The sequence below is a fragment of the Capra hircus genome, chromosome 22 (assembly GCF_001704415.2).
Source record: "Capra hircus breed San Clemente chromosome 22, ASM170441v1, whole genome shotgun sequence".
Lineage (NCBI taxonomy): Eukaryota > Metazoa > Chordata > Mammalia > Artiodactyla > Bovidae > Capra > Capra hircus.
In genome coordinates, this window is record NC_030829.1 from 30,035,218 (window position 1) to 30,047,278 (window position 12,061).

The window sequence follows — 12,061 nt, forward strand, 5'->3', positions numbered from 1 at the left end:
AGAGGTGGAAATAGTGGTGCCAAAGAAGAAGGGTTTTACTCACGCCTGAACTCCAGAGTTAAACATAAGGAAGCGAAGGACAGGTTTCAGTGGTGCTGTGTAAATTGCACTGTAGGAAACTCTTGATCAAAAAGTTACAATCTGTTTTTATGTGTTTGCTGGGGGGGGGGGGGGGGGGGCCCTTTGGGGACAATTACAAAAGTAGGCTAAGTTATTAGCTCTGCTCTTTGTCCTCCTTTCCTGCATGGTGGGTCTTTCTTGAGTGTTTTGATCCACCTTACACACATCCTGGAGTCACTTGGCCCTGGGTTCAATTCCCAGTCCTGCTAACATACTACAGTGCCTTTCAGCTGAATTGCTTCATCTTAGCTTTCCTGTTGTAAAACTGGAGTGATTGACACACGTGCTTTGTTTGGCTGTCATGGTAGTTGAGTGAGGTGATGTTTATAAAGGGCTTCTCTTAGCGTGTACAGTGTGTAATAGTAAGTGCTGATTTCATGGGAAATAACCTCATAACTAACGACCTCCCGTCTGTCCGTTCCCTTTCAGATAGGGAGTTTGATGAAGTTTTTCAGAGGGCAGAGGAGACTTGGGCAAGATAATATCCACATGTGTTCTTTCTTTCAGTCTTGGATGTACTTTCAGTCTAAATGTGAAGAGAATATTGTTTCAGCTAGTATGTACTAGCATGAAGTATTGATGCATAATAACAGGCTCTAGTAAATTAAAAATGAAAACTATAATTTGATTATTAAACCAAAAGCTGAAAGTCACTTCAGCCTACAGCTCAGATCATTAGGCCGAGAGGCAGGAGGACTCATTTTCAACTTATGGAGTCTGATGTTGGGAGGGTTGGTTTTTGGTTTCCTTCATATCAGTCACAGAAAAAAACCTGCATTCAAATCTAAGTTATGTCTTATAATTACACCTGGGACAAAGTCTTGCCTTATATGGTATTCTCTTTTAAAACCAGGAATGTTTCTTAGCTCAACCCTACTTGGTTACTCATTTCACAATCACCGTTTGTTGGAGATACTTAGGACTGGAAGACTTTCTTAGAAAACAGCTTATAAAGAGAACTGTCTCATCTGTCTTTTGCACCTCAGCCTCCCACCTTCAGATCAAAATTTTCTTTTTAAATGCTGTAAAATTATCCATTCCTTTTTCTTTGGGGTAAGTGGTCATAGATAGCACATATGCTTTTGTATGTCTGCTTACCCGCTTCCTCTTTTTTTCTTAATCAGGTAGTCAACCCCCGTATAATTTTGTTTGTCCAATTTAAGTGTTTCTTCAAATTGTACCCTTTCCATAAATCAGGGTAAATGAGTCTGAGTCACTAACTTCAAATTAATCTGTGACCTCTGTGTTCCCTGACAATATTGGAATGGAATGCCAGCGGTCCACATACTTCGATATTGTGAATAATTTTTGAGGACATTAGAAGGTCAGACATTATTTATGATTTCTCTGGGTTTGCTTGATGGCAATCACAGCTCTGTAGAAGTCAATCAAGTCTCTTGATAATTCTGTTTAGGCAGTATATAATTAGGCGTTTAAAATTAGTTAAGTGTCTGTTTTGCTATGCGTTTCACGTTCTCTTCGGGAAAGCATGTTTACCAGATGACTTTGGGGACATCTTTTACTTCAGCTTTTGCTTTTCCCTTGAGCAGAGAGTTTGAAAGTTAGGGAATTCTTTCTACTTGTATTACCTGTTTGTCAGCAATTTACTAGAGTTGTTTTTATTTAACACTGAACAAGTGCCGGGAGGTGTAAGCACAAACATGTTTTTATAAAGAGAACAAAAAAGAAACCACAACAGTGCCTACATTGTTGGGGATCTGCATTTTTAGGTGTGTGATAATTCTTTTAAAAAGCTAAACACAAAGTCCTTTTGCTTTTTTCCCTGGCATCTCAATGTCCTGAAAACACCATGATCTTTCTCTTTGAATGACCCACACTTTGTATCATTTTGGCAGAAGTGCCATCGGCAAATTAAGAAAAGCTGGGACATTGAGCCAGTGAGGATGGCAAGCTATAATTTAAAAGGAAAGGAGTTTATTTGAAATAAAAGTGTAGGCAGTGCAGGATGAACATGTTTAAAAGTCAGGATAATTTTTGAGTTTTAAACAGCAAGCTTCCCCTGGCATGCTGTGATGGATTCTTTGTCAAAGGATGGACCTCACATACGCAACAGTGTATTTTTTTCCCCCTGTTATGTTTTCCACCTGTTGCATGGATTGTCCTCTCATTGAAAGAAACAAACAGACAACAAAAAAACAAACTTAATTGTGCTAGGGTAAGGCCTTTTTCTCCTAACCTCAAAGAAAAGGAGCAGAGTGCCCTGGAAAGTGGTTACTCTCCACCACTCTCCTGCTATTCAGGCATGGCAATTGATGGGGTTGGACTTGAAGCCAGGTCTGTATAGAGCTTGAGCTCTTGTGCTTTGTTGATGGCTTTGAGCATAATCTGTGCTTTAGAGTGAGCTCATCTCATTGAATCTCCAGCTTGGATGTAGACATTAAGGGTCTACACTGGTTAAGGATATAATGATGAGGGTCCCTCAGCTTGGGAGCAAATCATCAGAGCAGGATTCTTTCTGATCTGCTGGGTGAGAGTGAGCTTCTAGAAGGCAAAGACTGTCTTAATTTTCAACCAACTGGTCTTCCTGATGATCCTGGAGAGAATCATTAGCCGTTGTTAATTTAATAAATCTTTGCTGGTGTAAAGTTGTCTAGTATCATAAATTGCCTGTTCTGTTCCAGTGGCTGCCCTGGTGTGAAACTGGGATTGTTCACTGTGTAAATGTGCCCAAGGCCTGAAAGCCTGCCTTTGCTCTTGTCAAGCCCTGGCCCCTGTCGACATCAGCCTGGAAAAAGAGGTGCCTTTAAAAAAATTGACCATATTGATCTGCTCATCAGGCTTGTAGGACTACCTCCCTCCAGAGGGAACTCTTGTGATCTACACAGATGCATGAGTGGGGTGGCTGAGACATAGTGGATGAGGCAGGATACTACCATGGTGTCACATTCAGGGTTTTAAAATAAATATTGATTGAAATGTAAGACTCAAAAATGATTCATTTGCATCTTAGAGCCCTGTTTCTGCTTTGGATGGAATTCTTTTACTGTATTAATTTACCCTCAATTTTTATACCTTATAGGCCTCTATATGGCATGTCATTTGTATTTAGACTGTTAATAAGCTGCACATTTTAGCAAGGATCATTTGTGTCTCTTGACCTAATTTTCAAGATTTCCTTGGCAGAGAGTGTCTACTTTGTCAGCGAAGGGACGAATTTGGGCCTGAACTCTGGATTTTTACTTTGTGTGCATTTTTATGGGTCCTGTTAGTGACCCGAAAGGAAAAGACTGGTCCTGTAGCTAACTTATCGTGTGTCATTATCACCCTAGGTTCAGTACTTGTGTTGACTGACATCAAATACTATCAGTTTTCTCATTGTTTAAAGTAATAGTCTCTTTTAGCACCTGACTTTTTTTTTTTCCCAATATTGAGATATAGTTAATTTACAATGTTGCATTAGTTTTGAATGTACAGCAGTGTGATTTATTTATACATATGTGTGTGTGTATACATACACACACACACACATATGTTGTTGTTGTTGTTGAGTCACTAAGTCATATCCAACTCTTGTGACCCCATGGACTGTAGCCCACCAGGCTCCTCTGTCCATAGGATTTTCCAGGCAAGAATAATGGAGTGGGTTGCCATTTATACATTTATATTCCTTTTTAGATTCTTGCCAATTATAGGTTATTCCAAGATACTGAATATAGTTCCCTGTGCTATCAGTAGGTGTTTGTTTATCTGTTTATCAGTAGTGTGTATTTATTAATCCCAGACTTCTCATTTATCTCTTCCCCTCTCATTCCCTTTGGTAATGATAAGTTTGTTTTTTACTTCTGTATTTGTTTTGTAAATAAGGTCCTTTGTATCCTTTTTTCCTGAGATTCCATGTATAATTGATGTCATATATTTTTCTTTGTCTGACTTAATATGATCATCTCTGGGTCCATTCATGTTGCTGTAAATGGTGTTATTTCATTCTTTTTTATGGCTAAATAATATTTCATTGTGTATGTGTGTATGTATGTGTGTGTGTGTATATATATGTATAAAATCCCATATTCTTTTTTTAAGTAGATCATTTTACATTGGAAAGAAGCTGCATTTATTATTGCAATGAGAGAATCATCACTTGCCACAAGTAGAAGGTGCTGATAGAAATAGAAGGGCCTCAGTGGCACCCCACTCCAGTACTCTTGCCTGGAAAATCCCATGGATGGAGGAGCCTGGTAGGCTGCAGTCCATGGGGTTGCGAAGAGTCAGACGTGACTGAAGTGGCTTAGCAGCAGCAGCAGGATGAAGTGGTTGGAGATGGAAGGAGGATGATGGTGACACCCTCATGTCCCCATCGTTTTGTGAAGTGAGACTTTGTCCCGCTTATGTGCCAGGACTTTCCAAAGTGATGGTATGTGAGAATCGTGTGGCAGTTTTATAGCAATATGATTTCCTAGGGCCACAGAATAAGGACCTGAAATCTTTAACGGTTTTACAGTTGTCTCTGTCACTGGAAGGTTTTTTTCCTTCCCTGACAGTAACAAAAGTTAGGGTTTTTCTTGAATAGGTCACCCCTGTTTCATACTGGTTGATATTTCCCATCGCTATTTCTCGCCATGGCAGGATAAGGTGTCTCATTGAACACTGAGGTTTCTTTTTATTCCTAAAGCTGTTTTTTTCCGCCCCAGTTTTGGCGAAATTATGTATCACTTGTGATAATTCATTTTAAAAATTCCTGAGCTGTGTGGCGTACTTTCATGAAAATTCATTTAGATAAAATTAGATATTATTGTTTAATGAGGTGGCATTTCAATTTAGACCTTGCATCAGGCATATACCAAGAGTTTTTTATGGAAGAGTTAGGTTCATTTGAGTAATAAAGGCTGAATCATGGGGGCTTTAATTCTTAATCGCTGTGAGGATTGTTATCCGTGGGATGTGAGCTGTCTTAGTGGTATTCAATCAAGTGTCCACTTAGCCATGACTGGAAGTAATTGCTCCCAAGTGGGCCGCACGGTGACCTGTTAATACTCGCTCCGACCCTGTGACCTTGTCTGCCCCATTGTTTAGGATTTTATAGCAGGCGAGTCTGCAGTTCTGCGGGGTCAAGTAGATATCTGGAGGTCAGACATTTTCTGATCACTGCCTCGCCCACACTGTAAGTCGGCCAGAAGCTGCTGGTGTCGCTAATAGCCATTGCTTTGCAGCGGGACGTGAACAGTTTGGAAGCTGTCTTCCCAGTCTGCATGTAAACAGTTTAATATTTTACGGAAAGAAGTTCATCTTGTAAATTAGGTATGAATAATACATTTGTAATTACTCCTTGTGTCTTTAAACACTTGTGTCTTAATTGGCTTGCCTTTTTTTTTTTTTTTTTTAAATGTATTTGCATTCGCCGGCAAGTTAAAATTAACTCTTGTTAGAGACCCAGTGAAGTTACGACAGTGTACACCAGGCCTTCTCTGGTCCAATCAAGACGTAAACCTTAAGGGCAGTTTTCATGCACCTGGAAGGCCATTCATTCTGTTCTTGGACCATTTGTTTTTGTTTGAACAGTCACTTGAAATTTCTCCCCCCCCCCCTTTGTTGTTTTATGACACAATGTTATTTTGTGCTGCCATTTGTTGATTGGCAACATAATTAAAATTTTCCCAGAAGTTACATGACACTTCTTCTATGTCTATGATGAGTTAAGGAATCTAAGCTACCAGTCTCTCAGCTTTGTGGATGATGCTTGCTGTTATGCCTGCCCTCCAGATTGGCAGAATCTTTAAATAGGGGTGAGAGAAGGAGTTAAGCTTGAAAGGTGATCTGGTCCAACTTGACTCACAGTTCAATCACATCTGAGTCATTTCAGGGCCTGCTGTTAGTGTTATCTTTACCTCATTTCTTTAGCTTGATGTTGAACCATTCATGTTCTAGAATTTCTACAAATTTAATGTGGAAAAGTAAAACTAGGAAAAACAGAGGAAAACATACAATCAGAAAAGTTGGCAGGTCGGGAATTTAGAATGTCACCTAATATGACTCTGAATATCACCTCAAAATAAAATACTCACCTTAAGAAGGATTAAGTGACACTTCCTATTGTAGTGAATGTATGAAAGTGAAAGTGAAGTCACTCAGTCGTGTCTGACTCTTTGGGACCCCATGAATTGTAGTCTATCAGGCTCCTCCGTCCATGGGATTTTCCAGGCAATAGTACTGGAGTGGGTTGCCATTTCCTTCTCCAGGGTATCTTCCTGACCCAGGGATCGAACCCGGATCTCTCTCACTGTAGACAGACGCTTTACTGTCTGAGCCACCAGGGAAGTCCCAGTTGAATGTATAACTGAAAGTAATTTCTTAGCATTGTGGCTGCTGCTTATTAATCTGAAGTTAAGATACTTGCATATAGCTTGGGTTAAGAGAGCAGTCTTACATTGCAAAAAATTTCAGGACTATTGTTTCTCTTAGATGTAAATAAATTATTTCTCTCGGCATTGCAGCTCTCTATGCTATTGTGTTTAAACTTTCTTTTTGGGCCAGTTTGTGAATTAAAGACATCGTCATTAAACACCAGATGAAAAGGATGGCTCCTTTGTCCTAAAAATGTGTACCCTCCTTGGCTTAATATGAAAATATTTATTTTGCTAGTTTGGAAAAGGTTAGTAAAATCCCAAAGATACGTGTATACAGGACTGGGTGAATATACTGAGAAGCAGTTCCCCAAACTCTGTGCTAAAGTACCCTGGGCTGCAAACTTTCAGGGTCTGCTGAAGGGAAGCACAGGGGAGTGCAGCATCGTGGGACACTGTGCAGACCCCTTGCTTATTTCCAGTTTCATTGTTAGGTTGTGTTATGTTCCCTTTGATAGTACGTATTTGTGCATAGCTGAGTTTTCGACACTTGCCGTGATAAAAAGCAGTGAACCATTCGAAAACCCCACATGGAACAGCAAACGATAGTGGCAGCGTCCAATCTGGTTTCAAGGTTTGAGGAACTGTGCAGTGTGCAATGGGTGGGTGTATCCCATTAGTAAGTAATCGTATTGTTTAAGAACGAAATAAAAATACTTTTCTTTTTGATTTTTTTCCCCTAAATAGGTGCTAAGTTGTTAGGTCTAATAATAATTTCTTGGACGTAACTACTTAATAAATGGAACTGTTAGGTGTTTCCTTGCCCTGGGTTGGGGAGGTGGGGAGAAGAGGAATACCATGAAAAAACTTCTAAAACACTAAGTGCCATTAAGTCAGAACATTTGAGAACTCTGGCATTGACACAAGAAATATATCTGTATTAAAAATGAAAAAGTAGATGTGGTAGGCAGTTTGGAAAATGTAAATTAGCTAAACAGAGAAAATAAAGACTGGCCTTTATTTGCTGCCTAGAGATATACACTCAGTTATTTTGGTGAAAAAAATTTTTTCTTGGCTTGCAAGTATCAGAACCCAGAACCAGTTAATTTAAGATAAAAGAACATTTTTTTTTGAGTGGTAAAAAGGTATCCCATGCAACCCAAATGCACAAATGGTTGAGAACTAAGATCTAGAATGCTTGTCCACTACAGTTCCTCTAGTCCTATATATTTTTCCTGCAAAAATTATTGTATATTTTTAAATGAAACTTGGTTTTGGCAGGAAGTAGAATCCAGTTTGGAACAATCTCCTAAGTTCCTCTCCCACACCTACTCAATTTGAAGTGCCCAGATTTCAGCTATTTTGGGTCTCTCTTCCCTATTCCCCACACCACTCCAGCCGGGTGTTGGGTTAGTAGAAATACCTACGGTCGATACACTTGGTCTCCTTCACTGTCCGCTGGCTCTGGTCTTAATCACTCAAGGCAGAGAATGAAGAATGCTAGTCATTCTCCTTGTTACATCCCTTCCGTAGCTGGTGGGAAAAAGGAAGGGGTGTGGTCAACAGTGGAATCATCCCAAAGTGGCCTGCATAAGTAAGCGTAGCTCTTGGTGTGGTGTGGTGGCCTTTCTGAAGTCACTGCTCAAAGGATCACTCTTCTCCCGGCATTCTCGGTTTCCTTTCTCCTTCACAGTGGAACAGTGGAAATGTATTGTCTCACAGTCCTGGAGGCCCAAAGGGTGAGATGAAGGTGCTGGTTTCGTTGGTTCCTTCTGAGGACTGTGACTCTGCGGGAGACCTGGGTTCGATCCCTGGTTCGGGAAGATCCCCTGGAGAGGGAAATGGCATGCCACTCCAGTACTCTTGCCTGGAAAACCCCAGGGACAGGGGAGCCCGGTAGGCTGCAGTCCACGGGGTTGCATAGAGTCGGGCGTGACTGAGCGACTGCTGTCTCACGTGTGGCTTCTGGTGGTTTGCTGGCAGTGATTGCCGTTGGTCGGCTTGTAGAAGCAGCGCCCTGGTGTCCTCCTCCATCTTCTCCTGGTGCTCTCACCATGTGTCTGTGTGTGCTCACATGTCCTCTTCTTAAAAGGGCACCAGTCCTGTTGGATTAGGAGCCCCGCCACTCTAGTATCACCTCATGTTGGCTAATTACGTCTGCAGTGACCCTGCTGCCATGTAAGGTCACATTCTGAGCCACCTTTTCTTTCTGCATAGCTCATATAGTTGAAATAGGAAAATTAAATATGCAAGCACTGTGACTCTTGAGAATATTCTGGAGAAGAATGTAAAACCCATGGGAATTTGAAAGGAAAACCATGCCCGCATCTCTCTTGCTTTACTGAAGGCCTCATCCTGCGTGCCACCAGCGTATCCTCCCTTTGTGCAAATGTCAGATAGGAGCGTGTACAGTGGATGAGCCTGAGTCATGGGTCATATTTTTTTCTTTCCATGTGACATCAATGCACAGCATTTTGATGAATTTATACCAGGACATGGAATGATTGACAGGAGGTGGTGCTAGCCCAGAAGGATTCTGGGTCATGATAGCCATCTTGCTACTGCCACCTGCTATCTTTAAGACACTTGTATGTAACCTGTATTTAACCTTGACAACGAATCTGGGCCATGCCCAGTGCCTTTTCCATCTTGGGGATGAGGGTGCTGAGGATCAGGCCAGTCGTTTGCCTTGCTCAGGGTCATGTAGCAAATTTAGGATTGAAACTCAAGCCTTTCAGATCCGGAGTCTGTTTTCTGTCTCTTTGTCTCTGACTTATTAAGTACCCCAGTTTCTCAGCCTCTCCTGGAAAACACCATCACAGGAAAAGTAGTCTGGTGGTATTTCCTGTCTTTCAGGTCTGTCTGTCTGTCTTTATCAGAGTAGAGTTTACCCTGAGAAATATGAATATTCTGAAAAAAGAAGTTTCTCTGAATTGGATGGATGTGCCAGCATGGACAGATGAGCCTGGGCACCTTTGCCCCCCGTTGTTGGACAGCTGCCTGCTGGGAGCTCAGCGTTTCTGGTGCCAGTGTCTCTCTTAGATTTCTTGCCAGGCCCAAGGGTTTGCTTTTGCAATTGCTGGTGCATGGTGTTTGGGATGTTTGTGGGTGGCTGTTTTTTATTTGGGTTTTGTTATCTGCCCTTTGTAGTAGTAGCTCTGGCATCATTTCTTGCTGCTCACATGTTCTGTGGCTTTCGAGCAGGGAGACTTGAAAAATGTACCACGTCAGAGGGCTTTATAAGAAGTTTGGAGTCTTGGAACCAAGGCCAAGCTTATTCGGGGCCATGAGTGACATGTTACCGTAGCCTCTGGGCCTGTGTGAGTGTAATTCTCTCGCCTGGAAGGGGGTTAGAGATTCGGCAGTGGATGGGGCAAGCAGACAAGTGAAAGGGCTTTGTTGAGGTGTTCAACCTCTCACCACTTTGTTGCTGTAAGAGAAATGTTAGCTGGATTCATGTGGTCAGATTGCATTTCCTTGTATCTTCTAAAGAAACAACTTGAATAGACAGTGTTTAGTCTTGATTATTAAAAGTCGGAATAAAATAGAGCTGATCTAGTCTGCCCAAGGCAAGCACGTCTTTGGACCACCTTGGCCTCTCAGGCCATTGATTCACACTTTCAGGCCCCTGGCCCCTAACCGCCGTTTTTGTTTGTTTCACATGGCAGTTTCAGGGAAGCAACTGTCTCTGATGTGGTCTGTCCATGTGCTTCCCATTTAAGTTAGGAGCCTTAGTATGCTGCTGCCCACCTCCACCCACCCTGACCTTGCATTTATTTCCCTGTATTTCGGTTGCTTTTGTCCTTCTGTGTCATCCTCCTTGTCCCGTGACTCTTCCTTATGACGTCCACCATGTTGGCCTGGAGTGGGCATGTGCATGGACACTGAGTGATCACTGGGGATCTTTGGTGCAAGTTGGGGGGATGCGGGCAGGGTGGGAAATGGTCCTCGTTTCTCCCCTGGCATGTTTCTCTCTCCGTTCTCATTTGCATGCATTCTGCTTGGTGTGGGTGGCAGAGTCAGGTCATCTCTTTGCTCTCAGATGGCAACTGTCATTGTTGATTATGCCTTGCAACTTTACCTGAGTTGCTTTAGAGAAAAAAATAATAAATGTCACAGAAATTTCAATTGACTTGTCAGTGCTAACCTGTTTTGATTCATGGAAGCTAAGTAGAGACACAAGACCGACAGGTTTCTGATACACACTGTTCTCAGCATTCGGGGGATGCCTGGCTTACTCATCCCTGTGCTAGAACATTTTAGATTTGAAGCCATTTTCTCAAGGGCAGTCTCACGCTGACATTTTTAGACCACATGGAATAGCATTTTGTTGCTGTACTGGGAAATGTGGGGGGAAGGCCCCTTTATATCCATGTAAAAATGTCCTCAAATCTAACCTTAGTGACAGACGGGGACGATTTTTAATGAGCCGCCAAGAGGTTTGCCTCTGATATAATCCTGCAAGGATTCCTGTGGAGTTACATAAGATGGGCTTTCCCTCCTATTTGGAATGAGAACATTTAAAGGGGTCAGCCAGTTTCATGCTGGGAAGTCAGTCTGCACATATGCTAAGAAATGGATATATATTTTTCAAAAATGTGAACTCTTTTCCGTCATTGAAAAGGAATGTAAAATGATCTATTTTTCAAAAAGGTGTAGAAATTGATGAGGCAAACAGAAGTCTATGAGTGGTTCCTTTATGGGTTAGCAGAGAATATGTTCTGTGTTTCAGACACTCGTAATAAGATGAAGAAATGTCCCAAGGTGACTGGGGAGGCGTATGGAGTTAATCGGGAATGGTGTGTGTGCTGGGGGAGGCGTGCACGTGTGCGTCTCCCCTTCTTTCTTCCTGTCTGCATTTTTCTCTTTCTGTTCTGTTTTGCTTTTCCTGTATTGGTTGGAGATGTTTATCTGGTTTTAATGTTACACTGGAAGGCTGTCTGGTTACCTACCTGGCTCTTAGAAAACTGAGTCTTAGGAATATTTTGACATGTGTTTGTTGCATCTGATACAGACTCCTTCATGGCAAACATTGTATTCAGCAGGGCCTGGCTACCACACTTGTGGGAAAGTATTTTGGACCCGAGAGAGAATAGAACATTTGCTTATATCTCACAGCAGAGCTGGTCAGCACCCTTATTGGGATTTAGCAGCAAACGTACATTTTGTGATGTAGTTATACCACTGTGTCATTCTTGATTTTATGAGTTGTGGAGGAATTGGGCTTTGGAGTGGTTTCTCTGAGGCATCCCAAAGACTGAGTCTTTAATTTTTTAAGCCAAAGACTAGAATTAAAGTTATCCCAAATTAGATAAATATAAGGATCTATTGCTTGAAATCAGAGAAACTGTGGGAAAATGATAATGAAGAACTCAAGAAGGAGGGCTGAATGAGTAGAGATGGGCTTCTGTTAAAACAAAGTTCACAGCTTCCCAGGAAAATTTGGATTCTAGTTGTCACAAAGTGAGGAGCCTCTAAGACTTGGCATCAGACATAGGAGGAGATTTAGAGAGAGAGGTTGTTGATCTGCATAGCAGAGAATAGGGCTGAAATGTGATAGGTAAAGCTGTAAGGCTTTTCTGTGATGCTGTACTGGAGGACACGTGTTATCTCTCTTAGTATCCCTAGCCTTCTGCACATGC

At 41.8% G+C, this 12,061-nt stretch overlaps 1 protein-coding gene across 9 annotated transcripts in view; it reads left to right on the top strand.

Annotated features, from left to right (window-relative positions):
• FOXP1 (forkhead box P1) overlaps window positions 1-12,061 on the top strand; it is a 624,629-nt gene that overhangs the window by 55,334 nt on the left and 557,234 nt on the right. The gene's annotated exons all lie outside the window — the stretch shown is intronic.